This window comes from Alligator mississippiensis, chromosome 4 (assembly GCF_030867095.1).
Source record: "Alligator mississippiensis isolate rAllMis1 chromosome 4, rAllMis1, whole genome shotgun sequence".
NCBI classification, from domain to species: Eukaryota; Metazoa; Chordata; order Crocodylia; family Alligatoridae; genus Alligator; species Alligator mississippiensis.
This window is the reverse complement of record NC_081827.1, coordinates 145,507,126-145,524,394: the sequence shown is the minus strand read 5'-3', so window position 1 is coordinate 145,524,394 and position 17,269 is coordinate 145,507,126. Positions and strand designations below refer to the sequence as shown.

The window sequence follows — 17,269 nt, the reverse complement described above, 5'->3', positions numbered from 1 at the left end:
TTTGACTATAACAGTTATTTATTGTTAAGCATATGAAATATACAATGGTACTAGTAGTAACAGCCATGCAAAAAGAAAAAAACAAACACAAACAATTACAATACCACCCTAGTTTCACTAAGTACTTGGGAAAACTTAGCTCAAGCTTAAATTTCTGAACCTGAACTGTATTAGTTATGCCTAGAGAGAAAAGAGAGAGAGAGAGAGCTGGGATCTCACCAGTCCAAGGTACTGGAGTCCCAAAGCTGACAGGTAAAATTCCTAGCACTGCCCTTGAAGGGAGACGATCTGTTCTTCCAGCGTCCCAAGAACAACAGGGGATGGTGTCAGCACAGGAGTTTTCTTCTTGAAGCACCCATACTGCTGCTTTTTACAGATTTTTATACCCTCAGTTCAGCTGCTTCGAAGCACTCTCAATAGTGTAAATTATTGTCTTTTTTCTTGACAAGGGGTTATCTAGTTTGGAACATCTAAAGAAACTGATTGATAATCAGGAAACACATAAGGTTAGGGAGTACCCAGACACTTGGGAGCCAGCTTGAAATTCCTATGGATGGCAGATATACTGATGGGATATCTCATGATTTCTTCAGAAACAATAAATAGCTTGCAGCATCAGGATTTTGGATTTTTACTTGTTGTGAACAAGCCTCATCTTAGCATGACTTTTCCAGATCTTACTATAGTCTTTTAACAGACTTAAGGCAATTATTGGAGTGTTCATAACCCTTTGTAGAGAGGACTTCCATCAGCCGTCTCGGGAAAAGAATGACAACACTTGTGGTCAGGTCTCCAACAGGCTGGACGCTGTGATGAACCTTTTACCATTGTTCAAATGTTGCCCATACCCTCTGACTCAGTCTCTTGCCTCAGCATTCCCTAACCTGGCAACCGAGTTTTAGTCAATCAAGTTTAAATAGGCCTCCCATAGTGGGACCGGGGAACGTACAGCCCGAGATGCCTATTAAACTTAGAGGTGTGTGTGTGTCTGTGGGGGGAAAGTTTTTTGTAAATCCAGATTAGAACAGGTCTGATAAATGCTGAGCTGGGTGTGTGTAAACATGGGTTGATTAGCATTTGGAGCACAGATTCCCCATCATGCAGTGCTCCCCTGCTTCTCTGATCCCAGAATTCACTGCAGTCTTTGCTTCAGGCTTTCTGTTCTCCATCTCTCATGTAAATGAATGGTCATCTGGTTCCATCTCAGATGCAAATGAGACCTACGGCAGTTGTTTCACTCGTCACCCTTATCTGGAGGGTTTTAGGTGCGTCTCCCACTGCATCTTAATCAGTTTTATTTATGTAGAGGAGGGGAGGGAGGGGGAATTCTTCGTGAGTCAGACAGACTGCATCCTGTGCCAGGGTTGCCCGAGAACACAGAGCTGAGATGTACCAACTCATAGATAGATTCATAGAGTTGGAAGGGACCTCAGTGGGTCATCTAGTCCGACACCCTGCCCCTGCAGGAAAGAAAGAGTCACCATCCCTGGGGTCATGTGATCCCAGCCAGGTACCTGTCCAGTCTCTTTTTGATGACCCCCATGGATGGGGCGAGCACCACCTCCCTTGGGAGTCCATTCCAGATTCTGGCAGCCCTGACCATGAAGAACTTTTTCCTAATGTCCAACCTAAATCTTCTCTCTAGTAGCTTATGGCCATTGTTCCTTGTCGTTCCAAGGGGTGCCTTGGAGAAGAGGTCCTCCCCTACTTCATGTTGCTCTCTCATGAATTTGTATGCTGCCACAAGGTCCCCTCTCAGCCTTCTCTTGGAGAGGCTGAAAAGGTTAAGGTCCCTTAGCCTTTCCTCATAGGGCCTACCCTGCAGGCCTCTAATCAGGGGAATGGCTCTTCTTTGGATCCGCTCCAGGTTGTCCACATCCCACTTGAACTGCAGTGTCCCGAACTGGACACAGTACTCCAGCTGCAGTCTGACCAGTGCCACATAGAGGGGGAGAATCACTTCCCTGAACCTGTTTGTGAAGCACCTACAGATGCACAACAAGGTGCGATTGGCTCTGCCAACTGCTTCATCACATTGGCGACTCATGTTCATCCTGGAGCCAACAGTGACTCCAAGATCTTTTTCTGCCTCAGGGGTCACTGAGAAGGTCACCTGCCAGCCTGTAGGTATGATAGCAGTCCTTCCTCCCTAGACGCAGCACCTGTCCTTATTGAATTGCATCCTGCTGCTCTCTGCCCACTTCCCCATCCTGTCTAGGTCAGCCTGGATCTGGTTCCTCCTCTCCAGAGTGTTAACTGCACCACATAATTTTGTGTCATCTGTGAATTTGGACAGGGTGCTTCCCACCTGCTCATCCTCCCCACTCTGCCCCAAATCCATCCTCCCCCTGGCCTCTGCTTCCTGTTGGTGCTGCAGCTGCACAGACCTGGTACCACAGCCAGTGGCAGACAGGCCCTCATGGGACGGGATGTAGTGCATTGTGCTGAGTAGCCATCCTGCCCATCTGCCTGCCGCAGCACCACTAGGAGGTGAGTCTGTACTGGCCAGATGTAAAACTGGGAAGGGCTGTGATCACTTTAGAGAATTGGAGTGCAATTCAGAAAGATCTTCATAGACTGGAAAGCTGGGCTGGAGTTAACAGGATGAAGTTGAATGTTGACAAATGCAAGGTGCTACACATCAGAAAGAATAGTAGAAAATCCAAATACAGAATGGATGACATCTGGCTGGATGACAGCACTGTGGAAGGGGATCTGAGAGTCTTGGTGGATCATAGACTCAGTATGAGTCTCTAGTGTGATGAAGCTGCACAAAAGATGAATACAGTTTAGGGATGTATCAATAAAAGCAGTAGATGCAAAACCTTCTCTACTTGGTGCTGGTTAGGCCATATCTAGTATCGCATGACATTTTGGCCTCCATATTTTAAAAAGTATGTGAAAAAGGTAGAGAAGGTCCAGAGCTGTGCAACAAAAGTGATAAAGGGCTTGGAAAGAAAGTCATATAAGGAGAGGTTGAAGAAAAAATGGCTCAGGGGTGATCTGATGGCCACCTATAAGTTTATCAGGGGTGACCACCAGTATCTGGGGGAACGTTTGTTCACCATAGCGCCCCAAGAGATGACGACTAGGTCGAACAGTCATAAACTACTACAAGACCATTTCAGGCTGGACATAAGGAAGAATTTCTTTACTGTCCGAGCCCCCAAGGTCTGGAACAGCCTGCCACCGGAGGTGGTTCAAGCGCCTACATTGAACACCTTCAAGAGCAAACTGGATGCTTATCTTGCTGGGATCCTATGACCCCAGCTGACTTCCTGCCCTTTGGGCAGGGGGCTGGACTCAATGATCTTCTGAGGTCCCTTCTAGCCCTAATGTCTATGAAAGTCTATGAAATCTATGAAAATAGGCAACTTCAGCTTGCAGAAAGGTGCTTAAGAGGGAACATGACAGTAATCTTCAAATACTTGAAGGACCGTCATAAAAAAAGAGAGAAAACACCATTTCTGTCTTTCTGTGGAAAGTGAGATTTGAAACAATGATTTAAAGTTGCAGCAAAGTAGGTTTAGATTGGAGATCAGGAAAAACTTCTTGACTCTTAGAACAGTGAGGCAGTGGGATAGACTGTCTAGGGATGCTGTGGACTCTCCATCATGGGAGCTGTTCAAGAAGAGGTTGGACAGTTACTGGTTGGGGATGATCTAGGCGTAGCTATGCCTACGTTATACTATGGGTATTTCCATACTTCTGGACTTCGCTGGTTACTGCATGGGGCTGGGAGGAAATCCTTCCCCTCTCCACTGCTACGTGTTCAGGGTTTTTTAAAGCCTTCCTCTGAGTCTCTACTTCCAGGAACGTGTGTAATTGTTTACACCAGTGTTGGATGGCTTCAGTTCTGCAAAAGTCTCTTAAAGTGGCAGTGACCTTAGAGCTGTGCGAAATGGCAGCGTTCCGTTTCGACCAGCGTTTCAACAATTCGAAGGAACAGCATTTCATTTTGAATTTTGTTTCAATTCAAAACAGCTGTTCTGTTCCGTTCTGTCGAAACAGTTTTGCCGTTTCGACCCCGTTTCAATGTTTCGCCCGTAGGATCTAATGGGGAAGGTCAAAACAGCCTAGAATTCCGTCATTTCTGGCCTGATTTGGATGAAACTTGCAGGAATGGTAGCCCTTCTGAGGGCATGAAGCCTGCCAAGTTTCAAGGAGATAGGTGCAGGGGGTTCGTAGAAACTGCACCCCAAATTCATGAAAGCAAAACTTGCATCATGTGTATGTGTTAAGCCAGAGCAAGGTCAAAATGGCAACCTTGCTAGCCCCAGTGGAGGCCACAAATCCTGCCAAGCTTCAAGGAGATAGGTGCAGGGGTTTGGGAGAAACTGCACCCCAAAGACTTGAAAGCAAAACTCATGTCACATGTATGTGTTAAGCCACAGCGGGGTCAAAATTGCAGGGTTGGTAGCTCCTGGTGAGGCCACAAAGCCTGCCAAGTTTCAAGGTGATAGGTGTAGGATTTGGGGGAACATCACCTTCCCCATTATAGCCTATGGGTGAACCGTTGAAACATCATCGAAACGGTGAAACGTTTTGACTTGCCTCATTTTGTTTCAAGACTGTTTTGACAATATCTGTTCCATTCCAATTTTGCTGTTTCAACCTTGAAATGAGTTGAAACAGCATTGAAATAAAACTGGCAGTGAAATTTCGCACAGCCCTAAGTGACACTGTCCATTATGCTCTGAGCATTATTCAAACGAAGGAGAAAAGTGAAGAGCACTTCAAAGGGGTTGCAGTATCTTTCATATGCAGTGATCATATTTTTCAAAGCATTTGTTAAAAATCCCTAGTTAAATAAAAGAAACAAAAATAAGAAAACACAAGATCTGAGAGAGAGAGAGAGAGAGAGAGAGAGAGAGAGAGAGAGAGAGAGAGAGAGAGAGAGAGAGAGAGAGAGAGAGAGAGAGAGAGAGAGAGAGAGAGAGAAGTGGCTCACCCTGTTATATTTCACATCTCAAATGAGCTGCTTCACAGAAATGGACAACCTCATAGCTTTGGTCTCAAAAAGGCTGATCCATTCCTTAAATTTACATGGGAAGCAGAATCCCAGCTCCTCCTCATACTTATAGAAATATCTTCAGCTCAGAGTCACTTTTCAGGACCTCCTACAAAGAAAATAGTCTTCTTTAACAGCGCCGGCATGGAAGACACTTCACTTCAGACAGAATCTTTGGCAAATGGAGAAGCCTTTTCACCATGAAATTCTTATTATTCCCCCTCAAATAGGCAGAAAGCCCTGGTTCTGGCTGGGGGGTGGGGCTGTTTGCTCCTCCATGTGGAAAAATTGGGGGATGGGGGTTGGGAGTACCTGGCACTGGGTAGGGAAGGATCTGTTTATGTAATTGTTTAAGGTTGCCTTGGGTCCATATATGTATGTGGTGTGGGCCGTAAGTTGTATCTTTCAATGTGAATTTATTTACTTCAATATTGAGTTTACATACTGCCCTGTTTTGTTTGCTCATTGGTCAGCTACAAAAATGCTGTGGAGGATATTGTGATTATCACATTGGATTCAAGTGATTGTTATGCCAATGTGTGGGTTTGTATTGCTGTAACCTTGTTTATGTATGCTCTAACCCAGAGGCAGGCAAAATACGGCCCGTGGGTCAGATCTGGCCCACCAGGCCATTCTATCTGGCCTGCGGAACCCATAAAAAAATTAGTAAATTAATATTTATTTTCTCCTGGCTTCCTGTAAAAGCTGACAGGAGCCAGGGGCAGTAGGATCCAGGGGGAACCCTCCGCAGAACTGAGCAGCCCACTCCTACCCCACCCCCAAGCATTTCACTCTCTTCCTGCCCTACCAGCACCACATGTCTCCTGGCTGCTTTGTGGAACTGGGAAGCATGGGGCCCTGCCAGTACATGTGTATGTGCATGCATACAGACAGGGGCAGTGTGTGTGTGTGTGTGTGTGTGTGTGTGTGTGTGTGTTCATAGGGTGAGTCCCACGTGCACACTCCAGCATACACACCTCCCCTCGCACTGCCATACACGCAGAACACCACACCCCCTCATACAACCCAGCCACTCTCTCCCCACACACAGTGCACCCCACAAACCCCATACCCACCCACACCCCACATACCCACAGCCAATCTACATGCATCCCCATGGTATACAAGAATAAGACTTCATTTTAATCACATCTGTGTACACTACACAAACACATGTAAATCAAGACAAAAATATTTTTTGAAATCAAATTAATGAATACTGTAGATGTTTGCTTTTTAGAATATAATTTGTTTTTTTCTTGGTTCTGAGATGGCAAAACCCCTTGCTGAAAGGCATACTTCCCAGGACAAGAGGAAGGACTTTGCATGGCAAAGGTCAGGGGTTAGGGGGCGGGACTTTCAGTCACAAGTTGGCAACCAGAGGGCAGGGCACCTGTCTAGGGGTGGGGCTACCCATGCGGCCTTTGACAGCTTGCCAAAACTCAGTAAGCAGCCCTCTGCCCAAAATAATTGCCTGCCCCTGCTCTAACCAGTGTTTATTTATCATTGGGTTCCTTTCAGTGAGCCGCTGCTTAACTTGGTGCCAGTGTTGTTTGTTCCCTTGCCTGCAGCCTGCAAGGTCTGGGAGTGTAGGGGCTATACCCCAATAAGACCACTGGGAGTCACGGTTTATAACAATAAAGTGCCTCTGTCTGTCACATCCACTTATTTCTGTCTGTGTATATGAGTAATAAGATTTAATGCCTTATTAATATAAATTGTAAATAGTTCTGTGACAGGGTGTCTGCCGGGGCCGAACTCTGTGGCCCGCCCGCCTGTCACCGTGACAGCAGGCCTACTCAGGGCCGAGCTCTTCATGGCCCACCCACCTGTCTCTGAGCAACCGCCCGCTCATCTCGCCCGCCACGCCTTTGATGATAATGAGTTCAATTATGATGATAATTAAGCGGGAGGCTGCCCTTCGACTGCCCCGATGCCCAGGGGCGCTCTGCGGCTCCGACCTCCCCTAATACCGCAGCCCAAGCCTCGCAGATGGCATCATGGTGTTCAACATCTCATCGGCCCCACACTGGGTCCCAGAATCTTCCGTGCAAGACCCCCCTATGGTCTTCCCTACTCAGGCGGCCACTCCGCCGTCATCTGGGCTACCTCACCCCCCCGAAGCCTTGTTCTCCTCTCGGGTGTGGTTCCCCCGGAACCTTCGGCTACCTAGCCCTGGCCCACCTCAAGGCCAGTCGGGACCCCAGGACCCCGGCTCTTGGGCGTCCCTCGCAGTGGGCCCCCGGCCCTTTTGACCCTCACTGGTCCTGGCCCCAGCATGGGCCAGTCAAGGGGACTCTCCCCTTCGGGCTGGGTCTCTCTAGCCACTCACTAACACTGGGCCTCACCGTGCCACTACTCCCTTCCTCCTAGGAGCAACCGCGGCACCTCGCCCACATCACTCCCACTCTCAGGGTCCGCCCTCTCTGGGCCCCTCACAAACACAGGCCCTCTCAGCCCTCCTCCAACTCAGGGGTCACCCACCCTGTGGTGGTGGGAGCTAGGGGTTAAGGCGCCCCGACCCGCCTTTCACCGGGGTGATCACTGGCCTGGCATTTCCTGGGGGCTCCCGCGCCACTGAGAGCCCCACCAGACCACCCACTCCCGGCAGGGTGCAGTTTCAGGTCATGCCCAGGACCAGGAGCCTCCTGCCATCCCCATGCAGCTCCCCCTTACCTCCGGGTCATTCACAGCAACCCTAAGGCCAGGCAATGTTGCTGCCTGACCTCCTGCAGCTAAACTGCCTGGTTTATATAGGCCCCAAAATGGCTGCCCTAATCAGGCACCTGGAGGCTGCCAGCTCCAGGCCCTTAAAGTGGCAGGAGCACCCTGTGCTCCGCCACAAGTTCTCAGATATATATGTTTAATAAGTTTTATTGGTCCTGTAAATCAGCGGTTCTCATCCTCTTGCACCTTATGTCCCACCAACCATTTTGTCAAAAAACCCTGGTCCCACCATGATAAAAACAAAGCCACACTTTTCCCAAGAAGTGTATTTTTATGTTTACATGCATTTTAGTATTATATTAATTATTAATGGAAATTTTAAGGACATTAAAAATTAAAAATAGCAATCAGGACTCATAGTAAAAGTGATAAGTAAAATGACTGTCACATTTTCTCCTTTATTCCTCCCCAGGGGAAAATGGAAAACCACACAAGTTGCACTTGTGCCTTACTTGAACAAGCTGTGCTTTGTTGACTGAGTTCAAGTGGACTTCTTAACAGAGATCCAAGGTCTCAAAGACACGCAGTCTATAGGATCCAAAGCCACCATATTTAGGTACGCGCAGGCCATGTTTTGCCCCTCTTTTTCCAATGAAATTCTGAAGGAAAAAAAAAGAGAAAACATGGCTTCTATTCTGGACTTGGTGTTTCAGTTACGGAACAGAAATGCTAAGAATACCTGTACACCTCCCAACAAATCGAAGTGAAGCAACACCATTTTATGTTTTCCAGAAGCCCTCAGATGTCTGGAAAAACTAAAAATACATTTGCCTACAGACATTTCCTCAAGCCTGCTTTGGGAGTAGCTTGATTTTTTTTCATGGCTATGTTCAGACAAATGTGCTTCTCCCTACCTCTCCAAGCAGTCACAACTAGAGTAACTCACGTATCATTAGTGAACGGTGACCCATCTACCCACCGCCATCCCTCTGTTTCTTTCCTTAGCCCTATCCAGTAATTTTCTTTTCCTTTATTAGAGTAGATAGTTTCCTGTAATTAAGGATGGAGGTAAAATTGTTTGATAAGAAAAAGGAAACAGTTCCCATGAACCATCATCCTCACCACAGAGCCTTGCCACCTTAACTTTTCTATTGGTTTCAATTTCCAGAATAGTTTCAGATATGAAAACTCTAGAGATTCTTTGGTGTGTTTAAATGAGTGTATTTTGCATTGTATTTACAGATTGGCTCTGCTTTGTTTGTCACGGTAATGGATCAGTTCTATTCTAGTCTAGTCATTAGAGTTAGCCTCTCTAAGGAGAAAGGCAAGCGTCTCTGGACGTGATCTGCTACGCAGCCAATGCAAAGGATTAAATAGTGCCTACTTTTGGCTCACTCTGCTCCAAGCAATATTAACAACGACAGGGCTCTGCCAGCTGGAAATTCCTTGGCCACTCCAGGGTGCCCCTGATACAGCAAGTCTAGATGGCCATGGAGCTACGTAATGATTTGCATCAAAGGTGAGAGATGTTTCTTTTGACAGCTCTAAATCAGTAAGTGGTGGATGTCAGGGAGGTCACTGAAGAGGGGATAGGTCACTCTAGGGAAATCCACTTCAGTGATCTCCCTGTATAGCATCTACTCCTATCACTGCTGGGGACAGGACACTGAGCTAGGTGGACTATTGGTATGACCCAGGATGCTACTTCTTATAAAGATCTGCAACACCCATGCACAAAAGCTATGGCAGACACCTGAACACCCTGTGTCAGGAGAAAATCTGACATTTGTTGTTCCAGCTACAGTAAATTGGAGGAGCCTTCCCCACGGAAATGGAAAACCAAACTCGAGTTGCTCCTGTGCCTTACTTGAACAAGCTGTGCTCTGCTGACTAAGAGAGCTCAAGTGGACTTCCTGACGCAGATCCAAGGTCTCAAAGACATGCAGTCAATAGCAGCCAAACCCAGCGTATTTAGGTATGCGCAGGCCATGTTTTGCCCCTCTTTTTCCAATGAAATTCTGAAGAAAAAAAAAGAGAAAAAATGGCTTCTATTCTGGACTTGGTGGTGCAGTTACAGAACACAACTGCAAAGAATATCTGCACACCTCCCACCAAAGCAAAACCAAGCAACACCATTTTATGTTTGGCAAAAGCTCCCAGATCACTGGAAAAACTTAAAATACATTTGCATAGAGGCACTTCCTCAAGTCAGCTTTAGGAGTAGCTTAGGTTTTTTTTCTTGGCTTTGATCAGAGAGATGTGCTTCTCCCCACCCCTCCAGGCAGTCACTACTAGAGTAACTCACATGTCATTAATGAAAGGCGATCCATCTACCCACCGCCATCCCTGTGGTTCTTTCCTTAGACCTATCCAGTAATTTTCTTCCCCTTTATTAGAGTAGATAGTGTCCTGTAATTAAGGATGAAAAAGAACAGTTATTCACACCATTTAAATGCTTGAGACAGAATATGAAGGTATTAGCAAATTGCCTGTCAAGAATGACGCAGGGCAGGGGGGCAGGAGAGACAGAGGCCCAGCCCCCCACCAGCACTTTGGGTCTGGCCCGGTTCCCCTACTCCCTGTGCTTCAGCCCGGAGGCCGCCCCCCACCCCCACCGGGTCCAGGTCTGGCGCCACTCCCCCCACTCCCTCGCTGGTCCATGCACTGTCCCCCGCTGCCCACATCCAGCCCTCTGCGCCAGAGCAGGGGGCAAAGCCAGCTCAACTACCCACACTCGGCCCTCCATCCCCACCGTCATGGAGGGTGGTGGGGGTGGAGCCCTGCATCTGGCCCTGCCCCCACTTCTAATCCAGCCCCATTCCCCGCTTGCTGTGTCAGATCCGGGCCCATTTCCACACCACTCTGTCCCCTCTGCATCCAGTGAGCAGGGCCAGGGGCAGAGCAAGGCCAGCACTACTGGCCTCACCCCCAGCTTTGGCCACTTCTTTGCTGCCATCATAGCGCACCACTGCTCCCACCTCCTGTCCAGAATGTACTTGGAGCACTCTGATTGGCTGTTTCAGACAACCAATCAGACTGCAAATAAAGCGCTATGGACAGATAGACATACAGACTAAGGCTTTTATATATATATATATATATATATATATATATATATATATATATATAAAATTGGCAGAGGTGCAGGCACAGTCCAGGAACATGCTATCTGATGGCCACGAGTGGCACTGCAGTCATTGTATCCCAGTCTCCTCTTTGTCCTCCCAGTTACTCACAGCCAGGAGTACTCAGAACAGTATTTGACCGTACAGCATTTGGTCTATTACGTCTTCTCAACATAACGTTCCTCCAGCTTTCTGCCCTGCACTCCACCCCTGTTCACACTCCCAGTACCTCTTTGTGCCAGGGCTGGGCTCCCTGTTTCTCCAAGGACAAATCTGAAAGTCTTTTCCAACCCCAGCCTTGCTGAGGAGTCTTTCTCCTCATATCTTTTCTACTTCTCAGACAGGGCTAGGACTTCTTCCTCACTTGGTCCAGGGGACAAACCACCTCCCCTTTCCATGAGTCTCTACTGGTCTTTAGGCACACTTTCCTAGCTGCCAGTTTCCACATTTTTCTGCCTGTAGACCATTACTTCTTCACTAAAATTTTCTCCCAGCTCTTTTCCTGGCTCTGGTTCAACCAGCAACCCTTCTTGTACTCCCTGAAGTAGTACTAGGCTCCGGTGCTTTCCCAACTCGGACCTTCCTGGAGTACCTTCTTTTACATCAGACTCCCCCCAGCATCCCAGCATGCTCTCTGACCTGGTAAAGGCTCTCTGCTCCACAGCAGGGCTGGCCCCTCCCCTCTGCTCCCTGGCTGCAGTTCCAGCAGACTTGCAGGCACAGCAGCATCTGCTCCTGCTCTCCACCCCCTTCACCACACCCTGATAAGCAGGGATCCCCTGTCCCTCTGACTTACACAGACACACTGCATTAGCTAGTACACCACATGCTCGCTATGGTCTGTGTTATGGCAGACAGCAGTGTTGGCTTAGGGCTTTTGGGAGCTAATCAACAACTCAGCTGGTAATGTCCCCCTGTTCCATCTTTGTTTAAGAAGAGTTTGAACTAATGAGAGAGGTTGCTTGTTTTCTGATGGGGTGATAAATGCTGATAACAGAGCTGATATATGCTCTGTTATCAAGGAGCGGGGGGAGGGGGGGTGAACCCTTCCCTAATCCCACTGGAGCCTGGCCATGTCCCCTAAACTCAGCCCTGTTCAAGGGAAGGGAGGGCTGCTCTAGTGCCCCCAGGCTTCTATCCTGAACCACTGCAGCCATGTGCCTACATGTCTGAGATGTCTGTACAGTTACAAAGTGATTTAGCCTAGGCAGGTTAGACTAACCTTCAAAGATTGAATCAATTGTCTGTTCCTGTTAAAATGTCTTTGCCTAAATCTCTTCATGGGGAGATTATTAGGTACAAATATTAGGTAGAAATAAATAATTCATGAAGATCCCTGCAAGAGAAGAAAATGATATCTCTTATTCTCACCAGTGCTGATTTTTCTTTTATCATAGCAAGAGTAGCATTGTGTGACCAGCAGAACTTCCAACTACTGTTCCAGTTTTGCATTTCTTTGGAAAAATAGTAACAATGATTTCTGTACCAAATCCAGTCTTCTGGGCAGGGTCTGCACTTCTCTGTCATAACAGTGGCAGCTGCAGTCTCAGTGACAGCTCCTAACAAGCAGAAGGTAATCAGCAGTGTATTTTATTCACATCTCAACTTTCTAAACAGCTGTGAGATAAGTCAATAATTTAACTGGAGAAACAGCTAAAGTTAAATCTGACCTTCGCATTAGTCTTGGGAAGATGGTCCCCCCATCTCCACCCTGCACTCTAAAAACAAGCTGTGGCATCATCCCATGCCCCACCTCGCCACAGCTGTCCAGAGCCTGCCCCAGCTCCAGCCCTACTCCCTCTCACTGCAGGGGCTTCTATCTGCTCCCCCACAACAGACTTACCAGCTGGATGCTGCTCTCCAGCACATATCAGCAGTCAAATTGGTATTGGCCAACATGGTTCATTTAAAATAGGCCATTAGTATTGGCCCAAAAAATCTCTAGCCATGCACCCCTAGTTGTCAACACGTTAGCAGTGCATTTAGCACTGATCTACAGTTAATGACAGCTATAAACCTGACCACCCACCATAGGTCAGGAGCCCAACCACGGGCAATGTGCCATTTAGGCACATGGTCCGTTAAAGGCCATCTCCCTTTCACAAAATGCTCTGTAGCAAGCACAAGAATTGCCTGCATGGAAAGTAGCATAAGAAGCAATTATGTGCCTGCTTGTAGCTGTCTCTCAAGCTATGTAGGAACTGGAAGTAGGAGACCTAAAGCTACATGCTACAGTCTGGATACCATTCTTACGTGGAGAATTTCAAAGATAAAAATGTCATAACATAAAATGGAACAAGGACATTTGGAAAATCTTTGCATCGTTGATCCAAGTTCAACTGTGTTGTTCCTTGGACAAATAAACTATTATAAGGCAGTTTGGCCTGGAGCAGTATTTCTCAACCTATTTGGCATAGCAGGCCATGTTTGCAGCTGTCAATGTGTTATCTGGGCTGCACCCAGACAACTTACTGACTGTACATCCATTTAAAAAAAGTTTTGATAGGATCTCACATGGCCTGATGGGGCTGGGGGTGGAGAAACAGTGGCCTAGAGCCTAGGACTCTGCCACCCTTTAAGTGTCCATTCTCTTCTTTTCTGGACACCTGGACAACCAGATGTAGTCCTCTTAATCCCCCAAATGCCAGCTATGCACAAGTTGGCACTCTGCTCCTGCATGCATAGCCCTACACACATGCCCCAAGACAAAATGCCAACCTGGACATAAGTGGCACTGGGGAACTTAGATGAATAAACCTGGCTGCCAAGGGGCCAGGAAAGTAGAATGCCATAGTGTCCAGATACCAGCATGGGGACATTTGGAGTACTCTCAAGTTACTTAGGAGGAAATGATTCTTCCCAGCAATGGGTGATGACCCGGAGTTATGAAACCATGATGTTGCTGCAGCACCTGGGAAAGCATCTCATGGCAGACCAGTGTGGCAGCACCCGGTTGAGAACCACTGATCTCATCTCATGGATTTAAAAGCCTCACGGCCGCATTAAATGTTGACCGAAAATAACATGAAGACTAAAGGCAGACTGAAGTGTATCACTGATCAGGGACAAGGGATTTGGGGGCTGCTGCAGCCTGGGGGAAGAGGTCCCCCCTTCCACGCACGGCATTTACCTCTCTGTGCCAGCGCCAGAGCCAGTGCCAGCGCCAGCACAGCTGCCAGCAGGAGCAGGGTCAGACCTTTCCACAGTCCGAGGCTGGAGCACGGACCTGAAACGGAGCAGAGCGGAGTGTTACTGAGATCTAGGCAGGAGCCCGGCAGCGCCGGGGAGGGCGGTGCTGGGGCAGCAGGGGAAGCCTCCGTGGCATGTGCAGGGCACCCCCTCCCTCCAATCCCAGCGGGTCCCGCTCACCGCCCCGGGCCGCTCCTCCCCCGCAGGGCCATAGCAACAGCTCACAGCTCTGCAGCGCCCCCACCTCCGCTGTGGCCCGGGAGCGCGGGAAACACGCTTCATTTCGCAGGCGATTCAGACCTCGCCCTCCTGGCCCCGCCCCGCCCCGCCCCGCCCCGTGATTGGCCTGTGTCCCGCCGCCTCTGCTTCCGGGGAGGAGCCGGGACTGGCTTGGCGGAAGGCAAGAATGGCGGGTCAACGGACGCCAGCCCTTGGCCTGTCTATGGGCCGGGCGGGCTCGGGGCGGTGCTGTCCTGGCCCCGGACTTGGACCCGGCTCCTCGCCCGCCCGGGGCGGCCCGTGACCCAGCGGCGGCCTCGGGGAAAGCGACCGCCCGCCGCGGGGACGAGCCGGAGGCGTCTCGGGGCCGCGGCTGCTCGGAGCTGCCCCTCGCAGCGGGCGTGGGGGGAGAGCCGCCAGCCTGGCGTGGAGCGGGACACCTCCACCTGTCAGCAGCCGGGGAAGGTATCGGGGGAACATCCCCTGGGCTGGGGGACGCTGCTGGCCTCGCCTCCTACATCCACGCAAGCAGCTGTGGAGAGAGGGGAGATGTAAGGGGTTGAACAAAACCACAAGGCAAAGCTGGACTGTCAATGCACCACAGTCATGGAGCAGTAGGGCTGCAAGGGAGCTGCACAGGTCCTCTCGTCCGACCCCTGGCCTGAGGCAAGACTCTCTAGCCAGGAACCTCCGGCCTTGAAAGAGCACTGGCACAGCCCAGTTCAAGTCTCCAGTCTTAGCTGTAGCCACCACCCAGTGCCTCTGGGAAGGCTTAAGGACACCCTGACACACATAGCAGAAAGTGGTGGGAGGAGGGTGTTAGTTCCAGTAATATTAAATTGGGCCTTGCACCAGGTATTAATTCTAAGGACACAGGTACTCCTTAACCAATAACAAATGTATTAAGCCTTTAGCAATTACCATTCTGTTACTGTAGTGACTTAAAAGCAATACGCCATGGTCACCACCCCAAGATTTAACAAGTGCAACATCCCTAGTTGATCTTGTCTGGTGTTCCCGACTCCTTCATCTCAGTTCTGAATCTTGGATCAGTGACTGGATCTTTCAGGATAGGTTCCAAGGGGTATGCCCCCTCACCACTCTTTATTTATCATATAGCTTGCATTTCTTAATACATAAAACTAGTGTAAACCTTCCTCCTAATGCATATTAATAACCTTGCTTTTATTTGCCCAATATGAAGTTGGTTTTGCTTTATAGCTGTAATTTTCCATTCTTAGGTAATCTTGTCATTCATAGCTTGGGGGTGGGATTTGCTCTGACTTCCTCTTTTGACCAGGCTACATTTATTCAATTTAGTTAGCCAGCATCCCACTTGGCTTTAAGTCAGGGGCAATATTTTTCCAACTGCTCCTTTCAACCAGGTGCAAGTCTCAACTACTTTTCAATTTAAGCATGCAGATTAGCTAAACACAAAGGTCAAAATCCAGGCCTGAAGATCTCTGGTTCCCAACAAGTGGGGAGCATCCCTGGGCAGTGGAGGTGAAGTCAGTGACTCTCAACCTGGGTGCCGCAAGATCCTTTTAAGGGTGTTTGGCCCCTGTGCTAGGAGGGAAGAGCCCTCCTTACATCTGGTGCCTTGGGCTTTTCCCAAGTGTCCTGCAGACAAGCAGTGCCCATGGCTGCTCCTCTCCTCTCTTCTTGGGACTTCTGCTGCTGCCCCTGTGCTAGCCAGTGTGCAGAACTCTGGAGCAGCAACCTCAGCAGTGAGGGGCATGTTTGCCCCCTCAAGCATAGGCCAGGAGTGGGGAAGGGGCAGACAGGAGAGAAAGCAATGCATGGTAGTGTGAGGTCTACCACCCTCACCTAGCACCAGCTGGTCTAGTTTATTTAGTGATAGGTTTCAGTGAGAATGCTGCTCACAGGCATTTTAAAACTTGCTAATGGTCTTTTCCTATCCTGTAAGCATCATGTTTTCTTTGCCCTTTTTTTTTTAAAGAAGTGGTAAAAGCAATCACTCTTGAAAATCAAATCAATCTAACTATTGATTGACATAATTTCAGGATTCTGTTTATTTTGAAACCAACTGAAATGATAAATTTGATAAGGCCTTTTCTGAAGGTTCACCAGAACTCCTACCTGAGCTAGGCTTACATCACTGATGAAGGCTGTTAAGAGCATGTTCATGCATGTTGCTTCTCGTCCCTTCCCGTCCCCCAGTTTAATTTTGTGACTCTAGACCTAATCCTGTGATGTGTTTCATAATACCACAAAGGCAACAACTAGAATTTAGATGTGGGAGATCAAGTGTTTTCCCACAAACAAAATGATGTCTCAGTTTTCATGTAGTTTGCATTTACATTTAATAGTAGCTTTTCCCCCATTCAGAAGAATTCTTTTTTTTGAGGGGAGTAGGGGGGGGACAATTGGAAGTGGATCATGAAGCCTTTCTAAAAACACAACTGGGGTCCTCACCAACAAAAGAAAAGAAAAAAAAAGATCCTCCTGCTTTCCTTTCAAGTAGAGCATTTTGAAAGTGCTTACTTTTGACTCTAGTTACCAACCAAATATTTTTTCCATACAATTCAGTAGGAAAAGTTAGCATTTTTATAGCTGAAAAACTAGTGTCATGTGAATGTTACACATGCAACAGCAGGGGGCTACCTCCTCAAGTATAGGCCAGAAATGGGTAGGGGGCAGATAAGAGAAAGAGCAGGGCACCCAGCAAGGTGAGATTCACCACCTTCACCTAGCACCAGCAAAAGCAAGGGAGAGCCCCTGCTCATAGAAGCCTCGCCCATCACTGGGGCTGCAGATTGCAGCTCTGTCTAGGCTTGCCCATGCTATCACGGGCGCCACATCCCAGGGTCTCCCCAGCTCTGCCCACCCATATTGCCCCCAGTGGCAGCTCCATCCCAGCCTCTCAGCTATACGTCTTGACCACCTGGGACCTGCCCCCAGCTGTCGGCGCAGGCTGGATGGGCCGAGGCGTGGGATCAGCAGGGCTGGGTCTGGCAGTGGTAGCCAGGAGCTGCTGCTTCATGAGCTGCTGGGAAATGGAGTCTGCTGCAGAACTGCCCAGTTGCATCTCTTGTAG

General features: G+C 48.6%; 1 long non-coding RNA gene across 1 annotated transcript; it reads right to left on the bottom strand.

Moving 5' to 3' along the window:
- Positions 1-8,336, bottom strand: LOC132250238 (uncharacterized). Its single transcript, XR_009461893.1, has 2 exons — positions 8,191-8,336; positions 1-5,120 (listed from the first exon to the last, which is right to left on the bottom strand). It is a non-coding gene; the product is annotated as an uncharacterized LOC132250238 (long non-coding RNA).
- Positions 8,337-17,269: the final 8,933 nt, after the last annotated feature.